This window comes from Symphalangus syndactylus, chromosome 9 (genome assembly GCF_028878055.3).
Source record: "Symphalangus syndactylus isolate Jambi chromosome 9, NHGRI_mSymSyn1-v2.1_pri, whole genome shotgun sequence".
NCBI classification, from domain to species: domain Eukaryota; kingdom Metazoa; phylum Chordata; class Mammalia; order Primates; family Hylobatidae; genus Symphalangus; species Symphalangus syndactylus.
The window spans coordinates 25,569,192-25,583,513 of NC_072431.2; the positions used below are offsets into that span (position 1 = coordinate 25,569,192).

General features: G+C 36.1%; 1 long non-coding RNA gene across 3 annotated transcripts in view; it reads left to right on the plus strand.

The window, feature by feature from the left end:
* LOC129489267 (uncharacterized) overlaps positions 1-14,322 on the plus strand; it is a 76,047-nt gene that overhangs the window by 38,694 nt on the left and 23,031 nt on the right. For all 3 annotated transcript variants that reach the window (XR_010113628.1, XR_010113629.1, XR_008659941.2), the window contains 4 exons: positions 7,490-7,646; positions 7,800-7,876; positions 9,995-10,038; positions 11,520-12,618. This is a non-coding gene — a long non-coding RNA (uncharacterized lncRNA). The remainder of the gene's footprint in view (positions 1-7,489; positions 7,647-7,799; positions 7,877-9,994; positions 10,039-11,519; positions 12,619-14,322) is intronic.

The window sequence follows — 14,322 nt, forward strand, 5'->3', positions numbered from 1 at the left end:
TGTGTCCATGTGTTCTCATTGTTCAATTCCCACCTATGAGTGAGAACATGCGGTGTTTGGTTTTTTGTCCTTTTGATAGTTTGCTGAGAATGATGGTTTTCAGCTTCGTCCATGTCCCTACAAAGGACATGTACTCATCATTTTTTATGGCTGCATAGTATTCCATGGTGTATATGTGCCACATTTTCTTAATCCAGTCTATCATTGTTGGACATTTGGGTTGGTTCCAAGTCTTTGCTATTGTGAATAGTGCCGCAATAAACATACCTGGTAGAATTCGGCTGTGAATCCATCTGGTCCTGGACTTTTTTTGGTTGGTAAGCTAGTGATTATTGCCTCAATTTCAGAGCCTGTTATTTGTCTATTCAGAGATTCAACTTCTTCCTGGTTTAGTCTTGGGAGAGTGTATGTGTCGAGGAATTTATCCATTTCTTCTAGATTTTCCAGTTTATTTGCGTAGAGGTGTTTATAGTATTCTCTGATTGTAGTTTGTATTTCTGTGGGATTGGTGGTGATATCCCCTTTGTCATTTTTTATTGCGTCTATTTGATTCTTCTCTCTTTTCTTCTTTATTAGTCTTGCTAGCGGTCTATCAATTTTGTTGATCTTTTCAAAAAACCAGCTCCTGGATTCATTGATTTTTTGAAGGGTTTTTTGTGTCTTTATTCCCTTTAGTTCTGCTCTGATCTTAGTTATTTCTTGCCTTCTGCTAGCTTTTGAATGTGTTTGCTCTTGCTTCTCTAGTTCTTTTAATTGTGATGTTAGGGTGTCAATTTTAGATCTTTCCTGCTTTCTCTTGTGGGCATTTAGTGCTATAAATTTCCCTCTACACACTGCTTTGAATGTGTCCCAGAGATTCTGATATGTTGTGTCTTTGTTCTCATTGGTTTCAAAGAACATCTTTATTTCTGCCTTCATTTTGTTAGGTACCCAATAGTTATTCAGGAGCAGGTTGTTCAGTTTCCATGTAGTTGAGCAGTTTTGAGTGAGTTTCTTAATCCTGAATTCTAGTTTGATTGCACTGTGGTCTGAGAGACAGTTTGATATAATTTCTATTCTTTTACATTTGCTGAGGAGTGCTTTATTTCCAACTATGTGGTCAATTTTGGAATAGGTGTGGTGTGGTGCTGAAAAGAATGTATATTCTGTTGATTTGGGGTGGAGAGTTCTGTGGATGTCTATTAGGTATGCTTGGTGCAGAGCTGAGTTCAATTCCTGGATATCCTTGTTAACTTTCTGTCTCGGTGATCTGTCTAATGTTGACAGTGGGGTGTTAAAATCTCCCATTATTATTATGTGGGAGTCTAAGTCTCTTTGTAGGTCTCTAAGGACTTGCTTTATGAATCTGGGTGCTCCTGTATTGGGTGCATATATATTTAGGATAGTTAGTTCTTCTTGTTGAATTGATCCCTTTACCGTTATGTAATGGCCTTCTTTGTCTGTTTTGATCTTTGTTGGTTTAAAGTCTGTTTTATCTGAGACTAAGATTGCAACTCCTGCCTTTTTTTGTTTTCCATTTGCTTGGTAGATCTTCCTCCATCCCTTTATTTTGAGCCTATGTGTGTCTCTGTACGTGAGACGGGTTTCCTGAATACAGCACACTGATGGGTCTTGACTCTTTATCCAATTTACCAGTCTGTGCCTTTTAATTGGAGCACTTAGCCCATTTACATTTAAGGTTAGTATTGTTATGTGAATTTGATCCTGTCATTATGATGTTAGCTGGTTATTTTGCTCGTTAGTTGATGCAGTTTCTTCCTAGCCTTGATGGTCTTTACAATTTGGCATGTTTTTGCAGCGGCTGGTACTGGTTGTTCCTTTCCATGTTTAGTGCTTCCTTCAGGAGCTCTTTTTAGGGCAGGCCTGGTGGTGACAAAATCTCTCAGCATTTGCTTGTCTGTAAAGTATTTTATTTCTCCTTCACTTATGAAGCTTAGTTTGGCTGGATATGAAATTCTGGGTTGAAAATCCTTTTCTTTAAGAATGTTGAATATTGACCCCCACTCTCTTCTGGCTTGTAGAGTTTCTGCCGAGAGATCAGCTGTTAGTCTGATGGGCTTCCCTTTGTGGGTAACCTGACCTTTCTCTCTGGCTGCCCTTAACATTTTTTCCTTCATTTCAAGTTTGGTGAATCTGATAATTATGTGTCTTGGAGTTGCTCTTCTCGAGGAGCATCTTTGTGGCATTCTCTTTATTTCCTGAATTTGAATGTTGGCCTGCCTTGCTAGATTGGGGAAGTTCTCCTGGATAATATCCTGCAGAGTGTTTTCCAATTTGGTTCCATTCTCTCAGTCACTTTCAAGTACACCAATCAGATGTAGATTTGGTCTTTTCACATAGTCCCATATTTCTTAGAGGCATTGTTTGTTTCTTTTTATTCTTTTTTCTCTAAACTTCTCTTCTCACTTCATTTCATTCATTTGATCTTCAATCACTGATATCCTTTCTTCCAGTTGATCGAATCAGCTATTGAAGCTTGTGCATTCGTCATGTAGTTCTCATGCCATGGTTTTCAGCTCCATCAGGTCCTTTAAAGACTTCTCTGCATTGGTTATTCTAATTAGCCATTCATCTAATCTTTTTTCAAGGCTTTTAACTTCTTTGCCATGGGTTCGAACTTCCTCCTTAAGCTCGGAGAAGTTCAATCATCTGAAGCCTTCTTCTCTCAACTCATCAAAGTCATTCTATGTCCAGATTTGTTCTATTGCTGGTGAGGAGCTGCATTCCTTTGGAGCAGGAGAGGCACTCTGATTTTTAGAATTTTCAGTTTTTCTGTTCTGTTTTTTCCCCATCTTTGTGGTTTTATCTACCTTTGGTCTTTGATGATGTTGATGTACAGATGGGGTTTTGGTGTGGATGTCCTTTCTGTTTGTTAGTTTTCCTTCTAACAGTCAGGATCCTCAGCTGCAGGTCTGTCTGAGTTTACTGGAGGTCCACTCCAGACCCTGTTTGCCTGGGTATCAGCAGCGGTGGCTGCTGAACAGCGGATATTGGTGAACCGCAAATGCTGCTGCCTGATCGTTCCTCTGGAAGTTTTGTCTCAGAGGAGTACCCGGCTGTGTGAGGTGTCAGTCCACCCCTACTGGGGGATGCCTCCCAGTTAGGCTACTTGAGGAGGCATCTGCCCGTTCTCAGATCTCAAGCTGTGTGCTGAGAGAACCACTACTCTCTTCAAAGCTGTCAGACAGGGACATTTAAGTTTGCGGAGGTTATTTCTGTCTTCTGTTTGTTTGTGCCCTGCCCCCAGAGGTGGAGCCTATAGAGGCAGGCAGGCCTCCTTGAGCTGTGGTGGGCTCCACCCAGTTGGAGCATCCCAGCCGCTTTGTTTACCTACTCAAGCCTGAGCAGTGGCAGGCGCCCCTCCCCCAGCCTTGCTGCCGCCTTGCAGTTTGATCTCAGACTGCTGTGCTAGCGATGAGCGAGGCTCTGTTGGGCGTAGGACCCTCCAAGCCAGGTGCGGGATATAATCTACTGGTGTGCCGTTTGTTAAGCCCATTGGAAAAGCGCAGTATTAGGGTGGGAGTGACCTGATTTTCCAAGTGCCGTCTGTCACCCCTTTCTTTGACTAGGAAAGGGAATTCCCTGACCTCTTTCACTTCCTGGTTGAGGCAACGCCTCGCTCTGCTTCGGCTCACGCATGGTATGCTGCACCCACTGTCCTGCACCCACTGGCCAGCTCTCCCCAGTGAGATGAACCCAGTACCTTAGTTGGAAATGCAGAAATCACCCGTCTTCTGCATCGCTCATGCTGGGAGCTGTAGACTGGAGCTGTTCCTATTTGGCCATCTTGGCTCCACCTCCTTTTTTTTTTTCTTCAAGATAGATTCTTGCTTCGTTGACCAGGCTGGAGTGCAGTGGCATGATCTCAGCTCACTGCAACCTCTGCCTCCCAGGCTTAAGCAATTCTCCTGCCTCAGCCTCGCAAGTATTGGGGACTACCAGCATGCACCACTGTGTCTGCCTAATTTTTTATTTTTAGTAGAGATGGGGTTTCACCATGTTGTCCAGGCTGATGTCGATCTCCTGACCTTGTGATCCACCCGCCTTGGCCTCTCATAGTGCTGGGATTATAGGTGTGACCCAGAATTGTTATCTTTCCCTGACTAAGAATTAAATAATAAGTTTTTCTTCTTCAGGTTTTTTCTTTTTTTCTTTTTTTTTTTCGTCTTAGTGCCTTCTCATGTCACTCTATATTGCCCATCTGAACAGGCCATCTGACTGATCTTTATTACTTCCTTCGTTTCAGTTACCATAAATTCTTAATGAATTCTAAATATTTACCTTTAGACCAACTTATTTTTGAATTTCAGATGTGAACATTCAACTGCTTACTGAAAATCCCCATCTTAATATCACACAGGCACCTCCAGACCAACACAGTCAAAACTGAACCCCTTAGCTCCTTATCAAATTTCCTTATTTTAATTCACTATCCATTGTTTGTGTAAGTCAAAAACCTAGGTTTTTAACCATAAGTCTGGCTTAACATCACAAATCACATTGGCACATGTTCATTAAAATAGCATCTGTTCTAGGTAATTGAAAAGTTTAAGGCTTTCATAATGTAGCTTATATATCATGATGCTGAACTGTGTTTTATGAAGCAATAATACATATAAATAATGCAGAAAATTTTATAAAGTGCCTGATATTTGGGATATGCTAAGCAAACCACAAAAGTTTGGCACATCTTGGGATTTAAGCCTTTTCTATCTATTATTTTTACTGCTCTAGCTTATTGAAACTTGTGACTATAACCTTTCCATAAATTTTAATCTGAAGATATCAAACAGCCTTATAGATTTAATTTGTTTGCATGTTTCTTAATGCTTTGAAACCCGTGAAGTAATCAAGACTATTGCTTTTTCTAGTTGGCACGTAGTACCTTTTGACTCCTCTCCATAGCATTGTCAAGAAAGACATTTTATTCTACACTAGCCATTTATGTCCAGTCCCACAAGTACTCAAAATCTTGAAATTTTAAATTAAATTTAATCAGGCTGTTGTACTGAAATTATTTCCACTATCCTAATGTCATTATGCTTCATATCATTTTAATTTATATTTAAGTGCAATTTTTATTTGTAATTTTTGGTGCTCTGATCTTTAATATCTGGAAATAATTTTAGCAAACATTTATGTGGTTTGCATTTGTGAAATGCTTTATCTTTTTGTTGAAGATTCACCATATATGCTAACATACTTAAACTCTGAAAAGTAAAAGCTTGTGGAAAATTATACTTATTTAGCTTGTTTAATCCAGCAGTTCCCATGGAGTGTAAAAAATGAATAACATTTGTCATACGATTTTCTATTTAGTTTGAGAGACCTACAACTTTAAAATTGATACTCAGCTTCATGAATACCTTTTCTACTTCAGGGACTACATAAGAGAGGAAATCTTTCATTTGTAAACATTCTACTTTGTAGATAATATAGGAGTCTTTTTCCTTTTCTTAAATGGCTTCCCCCATTGCTCACCATTGCTTCAGATAATTTCCAAAATTCCTTGCTAATCAGTTTTAGGTGGGCTTGCTTTTGGGAGCTGAGTTTCTCTCTTTCCCCTGTCCCCATCCTTACATTGCCAAGTCTGTGTGTCCTCTTTCTTCTGCCTTTTTGCTTTCTTCCTTTCGTTTCTGACATTCTAGATTTTGTCTTGCTGATATTGTTTCAGCTTTATAGAATATTATTATTTTTGTGCTACCACAGTGATTTTACAAGAAAACATGCATTAAGGGATAGCTGTTTACCTCAGGATGCTTCAGTTAACAAAGTATTTTACATGGATTTCCTTTAGTCTGAAATCTCTGTACTTAAGATGAGTTCCATCCCCTGACTTTTCAGAAACGTATCAGTTGTATTAAAACGAAGCATATCTGTAACATGCTTACAAGTATGTGCTAATGTAATAGCACTAAGAGAAGAATAGTATTTTGGCAGATAAATTTTTAATTAATTGCTTTAATAAAATCAGCTAAAACTCTATCCTCCGCACAGCATAGCACACGTACTTCAGTTTTTAGGTCAGCTCCTACAAGACAATTGACTGGCAAGGAAGTCAGTGCTCTTCATTACATGGATACAACAATATCAGAGAACTGTTAGAATAACTTAAACTTCTCTAATGAGCTTCAGAGCTTTAATGAGAAGATTTTCTATTCTTATGTGATTAATATTGCTCTGTGATAGAAAGAGAACTTTTATTTTTTCTGAAAGGAAATGTAGAGCAAAAGGGTTCAAGACAGATGATTAAGAGGAAGTTAAGAAGTGGTTAATCCCTTATAGCCCAAAAGGGCTTAATTATTGATAACTAGTAACTGCTACCAGCATAGGTAGGCTCTCTAAATAATCATTATAGCCTAGAATAAAGTAACAAAAACTATTTTTAAACTACCAGCATTTTAACCATTTATTTTCTGAATTCGGTCTATCAAGTAATTAGCTTAGACTAGCTATAAAATTGTGTGAGCTCGTGAATCTATGTTATAAGTTTAGAGACACTTATGATTCACGATTAGTCTTGAATATTTTTTCTATAAAAATAGTCCAAGTAAATCACTAAGTCAAAATGGACGAACTGGTTCGATGTATGTGTATGTGTGTGTCTAGGTACACATCTGTGTGTTTGTGTGTGTAGGTGTGTAGCTGTGTGTGTGTCCACACACATTTTGAAAATCAACAGGTTAGCAGAAACAGGATGACGAAGGAAGAATGAGAAAAAGAGATAGTTATAAAGAGTCACTGGTAATAAGCAAAACATTCTTATGATATGTGAGTATATATAATCAGTGGCCTTTTTGTACAAATACATCTTTTTTGACATATTAGTTTCCATCGACATCAACCGAAGCAGATTTCAGAATGTCAAGGAGAAGTAGTGAGAAGTAAAAGTGACTGTAAAAGTAGTGGAAGTAGAAGCAGTGAAGATGTCGAGAAGTTTGTGAAAGAAGTAAAATAGAAGTAGATGGTCATCACATTTAAATAAAGGTTAGTCATGCACTTTGAACAGACACTGGTTAAAGATATTTAGGAAAATAGAATGGATTTTAAATTTTACTCAGGGAAGCTGATTGTAAAGAAGGAGTAAAAACAAATACCAGAAAAAAAACACTAGAGAGGGAAACTATTTCTTTATTGGTTTCAGCTATCTCCGAATGTGTGTTTAGGTTTCACCTTCAGCAGGAGACATCAAATTTATTCAGAAGAAGAGCTAAATTAATGATGTCATAATCCAGCTATGCTTTTTGAAGCTTATTGGGAAAGACATTCTCCTGTGTGCTGTCTTTTCACTCCCACTGGGCCACATAAGAATGGGCATGGAACCCTTCCTTACCAGTAGGTAAGGGGGCCCACGCAGGAAGTACTGGGCTCATGGCCTTATGTGGGAATATGTTTTGCTGTTTCAGACTCAATGTGTAGTTCTTTGTTCTGCTTAAGTGGGTGTTTCAATAGTCCTCAGACATGTCCTCTCCCCACAATTTTTTTTCAGATACCACAGAGGAGAGGTCGAGGTCCTTCCACTGCAGCACCAAGTGGGGTATATAAAGCCACACTGCCCGTGAGGGCTGTGGCGTGAGTCCACTAGCCGTGAGAGACAGATGCATTACAAAGGGATGGATTTAGTGCACTCTTTCCTCTCTCTTACTGTGAGTAGATGCTGCACTTCTTGAATCTGGTGTGTGTATGTGTGTGTTGTCTGTTCTCAGTGACCTTGAATCATACACAGTTTTTTTTCACCCCCTGGGTGGCATTTACCTGCCTTTTAACATTGGCTACACTCGTAATATTCTGTCCTGCAGCACAGCCTGAACAGCCAGTGAATGATGAAACAAAACTTCTTCCCAAGCCTCAATGAGGATTGTGCCATGGTTTGAAGGTAGGAGAATTTCAAGCCATTAATCATCTATCAATACTGAATACCAGTGAGAATGGCTTCTTCAGGTCTATCAGCTTATTGCTGCTTCTATGTTATTCTTAGGCCAAAGAACAATGGTCAACCCAGCAATCAACTCTGTTTGGCTGATTTGTGCCTTTAGTCCAGCCTTCTCAGTTGGACCACACAGCCATTCTTCTCTTCAATTTCAGGGTCTTTCCTTCAGGAATTCTGTCAGGAATAAGCAGCAAGTTTCCTACTGCTCTGGGTCCTCCTTAGACCCCCTTATTTCGTGTTCAGAGGAATGAACTCCACATCCTGTCTTAAACTCCACCTTCCTTCTATTATTTTTTCATATTTGACATTGATACTCATTAAAACTGGAATCTGAATTATTACCACCAAAGATATTGTTTATCTCTTTTTTTGCACCAGAGAGCTTAATCTTTAAAATGTTCTGTGAGAGATGGGAATGGTATACTATCTTTCTAGTGTGGCAAAAGAAGAGAGAGAAACAAAATAATTGTGTTCATATTAAGATTATTTGAATATAAATATTTTGCCAAATTTGTATTTAAGCATCCATGTTATTTTTAATAATTGGATTGATATAAGTAGATCTTAAGAAATAGCAAAAAAAAAAAAAACATTTTGTCAAATTGGAGTCAAGGAGGCATGGAAATTCTCTTCATTTTAAGTGCTCCTAAATTCCTGCTTATTCTGTGGTTGCATTTATATCAACAAAGAGAATTGGAGATTAAGGAAATTAATCAGAAATTTTAATTAAAAAAGGAATGGAAAAAATAAGTAAAATTTCCTATAGAATTCTAGGGTTTGACATCTACACAGATATATTCATTAGGTAGAATAATATCTTACTGCAGTTTGTTTTTTTTTTCTTACAGTAAATAAAGGGTCAACCAACAGCTAATAACTCACAACTGCATCTTTTCTTGTTAGAACATGTCGCCCAGCACTTTTTGATTAGATGTTCTCGGATAATAGCTGGGGCAGATTGACCAAAGGAGAGCAATTTTTTTTTTAATCAGGATAACATAATGATTCCATCACAAACTTTAGAAAGGGCTATGGATATCACCAATTTTCTTTTTTTGTCTATTAATAGTGCTGTATCTTTAGTGGAATTGAAGACATGACCTTCTGCAGGTTTCAATACAACTTTATAAAAGGCCATAACAATGCCTTTAAAATCAAATCTATTAACTGTTCTACAGAGAAGCCAGTTTTCTAGTAACTTAGCCATAACTTAAAGACAGGGACCCTGAAAACACCAAGCATCTGCCTGAAATCTGAATTATCTCCCTGACTAGATTCAGTAATCTTGGCTGTTCTCTGCATTTAAGTCATTTTGTATACATCAATCTCTTCACCTATGAAAGAAGAGAGTCGTCCAACATGTTCTGATGTTCTTTCGGTTCTGAGTTCTTTGGATAATTTGATTGGAGCCCAAGAGATGTCCTAAATCTGACGGGCATGCAGTAAATGTTTGTTGATTGTGAAAAAATATTTGACTTCCAAATGGGTTGTAAAATATCTCATGTGGACATACTGTGGCAAGTTAACACTTATAATTTTGGGAGCAGAATAAATGTAATTAAGTCGCAAATGCAAATGAATTCTCTGCTTATTTAAGTCAAAGAGAAATAGTTGTCTAAAAACAATCTGACCCATATACTGGTTGAAAATAGTAAGCATTTTTTTTTTATGAAGGGCCAAGTAAGTGGCTTACATATATTAAATGTAATAAATGTATTCAAAAAGATTTTCACCTAGTTGAACTGCATTTATACTTCGTGAATATCACTAGTGTAATCATTATTTTAAAAACATATAGCTGGAGAAATAAGCACTTAGACAGGTAAGAAAACAGACTGAAGTTTTAAATTTTATTTTTAACAGTCATTCTAAAAGAATTATCACTATATATTTGTATGACTGTTAAAAGTTGAAACAAAAAACATAGAAGTATGCTTTTAATTGACCATTGTTATATATAGCAAGTGAATTAAAAATTTATGCATATAAAGTTACTAATAATTTTTTGAGCATGTATAGTTTCCTGCATACTTACCTATATGTATTCTTTAATCCTTGTTACAGCCCCATGAACTATCTACTATTATTATCATCATTCCATCTTTCAGGTGAGGAAGCTGAGGTCTAGAGAAGTTCATTAATTTGACTAAAGGCATACAGTCAATAAATGGTAGAGCCATGGTTTGAACCCTGGCATTCTGGTTTTATGCTTTTAACCAACTGCTTATTATTGGTATCTTATTGTGATGATTTTGGAAAACACTACTAATTTATTTGAAATGTATTAATAGTCTTTATTTATTTACAAGTTTAATAAAGAAAAAGTTAACCTTTCCATATGTTCAAACAAGATGCATAATTTTCTCATTTATCATCCACAGTTTCTATTTCTCTATGCTTTGTGAAATGAAAAGCTGTAATATCAAATTTTTATTTTGTTTTAATAATTTGTATGATTTGCTAGCCTTTGTGCTATTAAATAGAATGTATCAGTGCTTTTTTTGCATTTAGTATTTAATATGTAGGGAACCCATTTCTAATGAATTGCCATGCGTTGAGAAATACTCTGTATGTACTCCATGAAATTATAAGTAGCCAATACATGTCTCTATACATTCCTTTAGGAGGCCTTATTTTGTTCTGTTAGAATTATTTTAACTCAAAATATATTTTGTTTATAAATGATTGGATCATCTGTTTTACTCAAGCAATTGACATTGAATCACATTACTATTACTTCATTTTTTATTCAGAGGTTTTAAACATCTTTCCCTTTTACTGTTTTTAAAAACTTAACACTGACAATTTTTATATCTTGTGATATAAAATATAATAAATTATAATCAAATCAAGAATAATAATGAAATGAAAGGAAGAAAGTTGAAAAAATCAGTCAAATGGTATACAATGGTTTCTTCTTTAAGTATGGGAAATAACTGCTTGTTTACAATAGAATCTATCTATTTCAAGACCTTTTAAGAATAATTTCTGTTGCAAAGTGAGAACATTTGAAGTTCCATTTGAAAAATGCAGTACTTCTGCCCTGGTGAAAATAGATAAGCTTCCAGGATTCTTCTTATGGAAAAGATAAGCCTGCTGCTACTGGTGCTGCTGCTGCTGCTGCAAAAAGGAAAAAAAAAGTCTTAAAAATATGTTAGTAGACACATATTAGCAGAACAGTTCCCTAGGGCTGGAAAAACAAGCATCTGCCATTGATTTTGTACTCAGTTGAACTTCAGAGAGTCACACTCTTACATTATTAGATGAGGAATTACGTGGGTTTTAGTGAATTCTTAATGAAACCTATATTTTAAAAATTAAAATATTTTGATTTGCTCAATCTTAAACTTAAGTTGTATCATGTTAGTCTTATCCAAACTCATTCAAAATGTATATGGGATTGTTTCATGAAATTTTGACTTTTTTTTTTAGAAAATTTTGCATTTCAGAGTTGTAAATATAGCTTATCTGAACTCTAGAAGTCATATTGCTTAGTGTTCCTGAAAGTAATGAAAAAAGTTATCTAGAATATGTACATATCAGTTAGAATGTTTGTGAAGCAAGTGATTGAAAATTTATTATCTTCCAGAGATGGCATCAAGGTGAGTTGATTCAGCAGCTTAACCTTGTCATCGAGCATTCCAGTTCTTTCAGCCTCTCTACTCTGCTGCCTGCAACAGCAGTTTATACAAAGGCTGGTTTCTTTGTCATGTGAGATGGCTTTGTGTTTGCCCAGTATGTGTGTGTGTGTGTGTGTGTGTGTGTGTGTGTGTGGCGGGGGGGCTTCTCATGTGCATAGATGAATTAAGTTGGAGTTGTTTAGGAAAGGGAAGAGCAAAAAGGAAGAAAGAATACTGGGTGATCATCAATGCCCAACACAGGAGAGAGTGTAAGTAAATGAAACCTCTGTTTTTTAATGATAAATTTTGCGTGTAGCATGTTCTAGTAAAGTTTGGCTCCACTGAGCTTGTATTACTTTGTAAAATATTCAAAGTCATATTGAAAAAAATTCAAATGTTCTCTATTTGAGAACTGAATTCACTTTTGGAATTCAGTTATGACTCCTTAACATTGAGGCTCTAAATTCTTAATTATATAGCTGTGAAATGGACTTTTAAATGGAATGTAATTTTATACATTTGTGAGCTTTTATTGCGTTCATTTCTTATGGCAGAGAGTGCTCCTTATTCTCACAATCTTTATTTGGGCCATGGCTGCTCTGCATATAGACTACTTGGCAACCTCCCTTAGAACTAGGTGTACCCATATGATCAAGGTCTGTCCATGGGAATATAAATGAGAGTAATGTGTACAACTTCCAGCTAATGCTTTCAAAGGAAAGGTGTGACACTTTAGGGTTGGTAGAAAGAAAAAACAATAAGGAGCCTGGATACCTGGTAATTTTTAGACAGAAGACCTAGTGTATCAGCCTACATAATTATGTCTATCTTGTATAAGCCATTTTAAATTTAGGCTGAACTTACATCCTAATGCAGTAGATAACCAATATCAATAAATTGTCTAGAAATAAAACATGATTTTCTGTTGTTTTTTGATTTTCTTTTAGATGAAGTCTTGCTCTGTTGCCCAGTTTGGAGTGCAGTGGTACGATCATAACTCACTGAAATCTCAAACTTCTGGGCTCAACCAGTCCTCCTGCTTAAACTCCCAAGTAGCTGGGATGACAGGTGCATGCCACTACGCATTGCTGTTAAAAAAAAAATTGTAGAGATGGGGTCTTACTATGTTGCCCAGGCTAGTCTTGAACTCCTGGCCTCAAGCAATTTTTCCATCTTGGCCTCCGAAAGCGCTGGGATTACAGGTGTGAGACACCACCAGGCCTGAATTTTTTTTTTTTTTTTTTTACTAGAAATTGGGTTACAATCCTTCTGAGTACAATATAAAATACACTGCTTGTTGTTGAATATTTTTAGGAATGGAGTAGCATCATATGGAGCTTCCAACATTCTTATTTTGATTTTGTAGTTTTTAAATACACACAGAAGACTTAACTGTTTTGAATGAATTTACCCATTGCAAGCAATTGACATCTAATCACTTTACTTAAAATAATCAAACCATTTGTGTATATATATACAGCATATATTTCTACTGTTTACTGTCTCAAAGCATTTTAACAAGCTATTGTGCTGGCAGAGTTAATTAGATCTGAAAACTGGTATAATAAAAACAATAAAAAACTATAAGAATGCATTAAAATAGAACACCAAAATAATAGAAGCTAAGGTTTCTAAAGTTGTATTTGACTAGTCAAATGTTCCTTAATAACTGGATGCATTAGAATACATTGTTCATTATAATATTAAAGGAATGTAATGAAATGAAAATTGAAGCAATAGAGAATTCAGTATGCACAATTATTATAAATTTAAAATCTTACCCATAATGAACATAGCTAAAAACATAAAAGACAAATGATAGAGAAATTAAAAGCAATTATCAAAGGAATTCTCAGCAGAAATTTCTGATTTAAATTAAAGCCTATGATTAAAAATCTCCTGCCTCTTTGTCCTTCTTCCCTCTTCCCACAATTCCTTACTGCCTCAGCACCTTGTAACTTAAATTTCTTTTCTTTAAAGACAATCATACTATGTTTGATCCCTGTGGCAGGAATGAACATATCAACTTCACATTTTGTCAACTTCACATCTTTCTGGTTCCTGTCTCTGTAAGCCCTAATGCTTAGCTTGTAAAAGAACAAAGATGGAAATACTATTGAGTAAGGTCCGTGAAAAGTGGAATTATTTTTCACCTACATAACTGCTAATTTTGTAAATAAAAAAGAAGACCATTTCAGATTTTTCTTAAATTGAGGCTTGAAATGGAGTACAGTGTATTTTGGTGGCCAGGCCTGGATTGCGATTATCTAGGTACCCTAAGTAGCAAAAAGATTATGGTCCCTCATCCCCAGATAATAAATGTCATGCATTTATTTACTCAGTCGAAATCTGTTTTTGAATATTTGCTCAGGCACTCTTCTAGGCACTGAAGACACAATAGTTAACAAAATGACTTGTTCTTATTATTTTCACATTCCAATGATTTAAATTAGTACTAGTGATAAAAGCAACATGTGGCAATTAAAAAAAAGTATTTCAGTTGATAAATCTTTCTTGCTTTTTTGGGAAATAACAAATTATTTTTAAAAATTTCTGCTCTTCTTTTTGCTTCCACATTGTGCATGTACTTAAATTTCATATTGGCTATTAAACACTGACACCACTTATTTTCCAAGTATTTTTTGTTCATTTTTCAGATGCCACTGGTAATTAGTTATTTTTCTTTTATAGTAAAAACTCTTCAGCTAATACCTTTGTTTTCCCTTTATGAAGAATCTGTAACTTCATAAGCTCTAAACTGAACAACTTGAA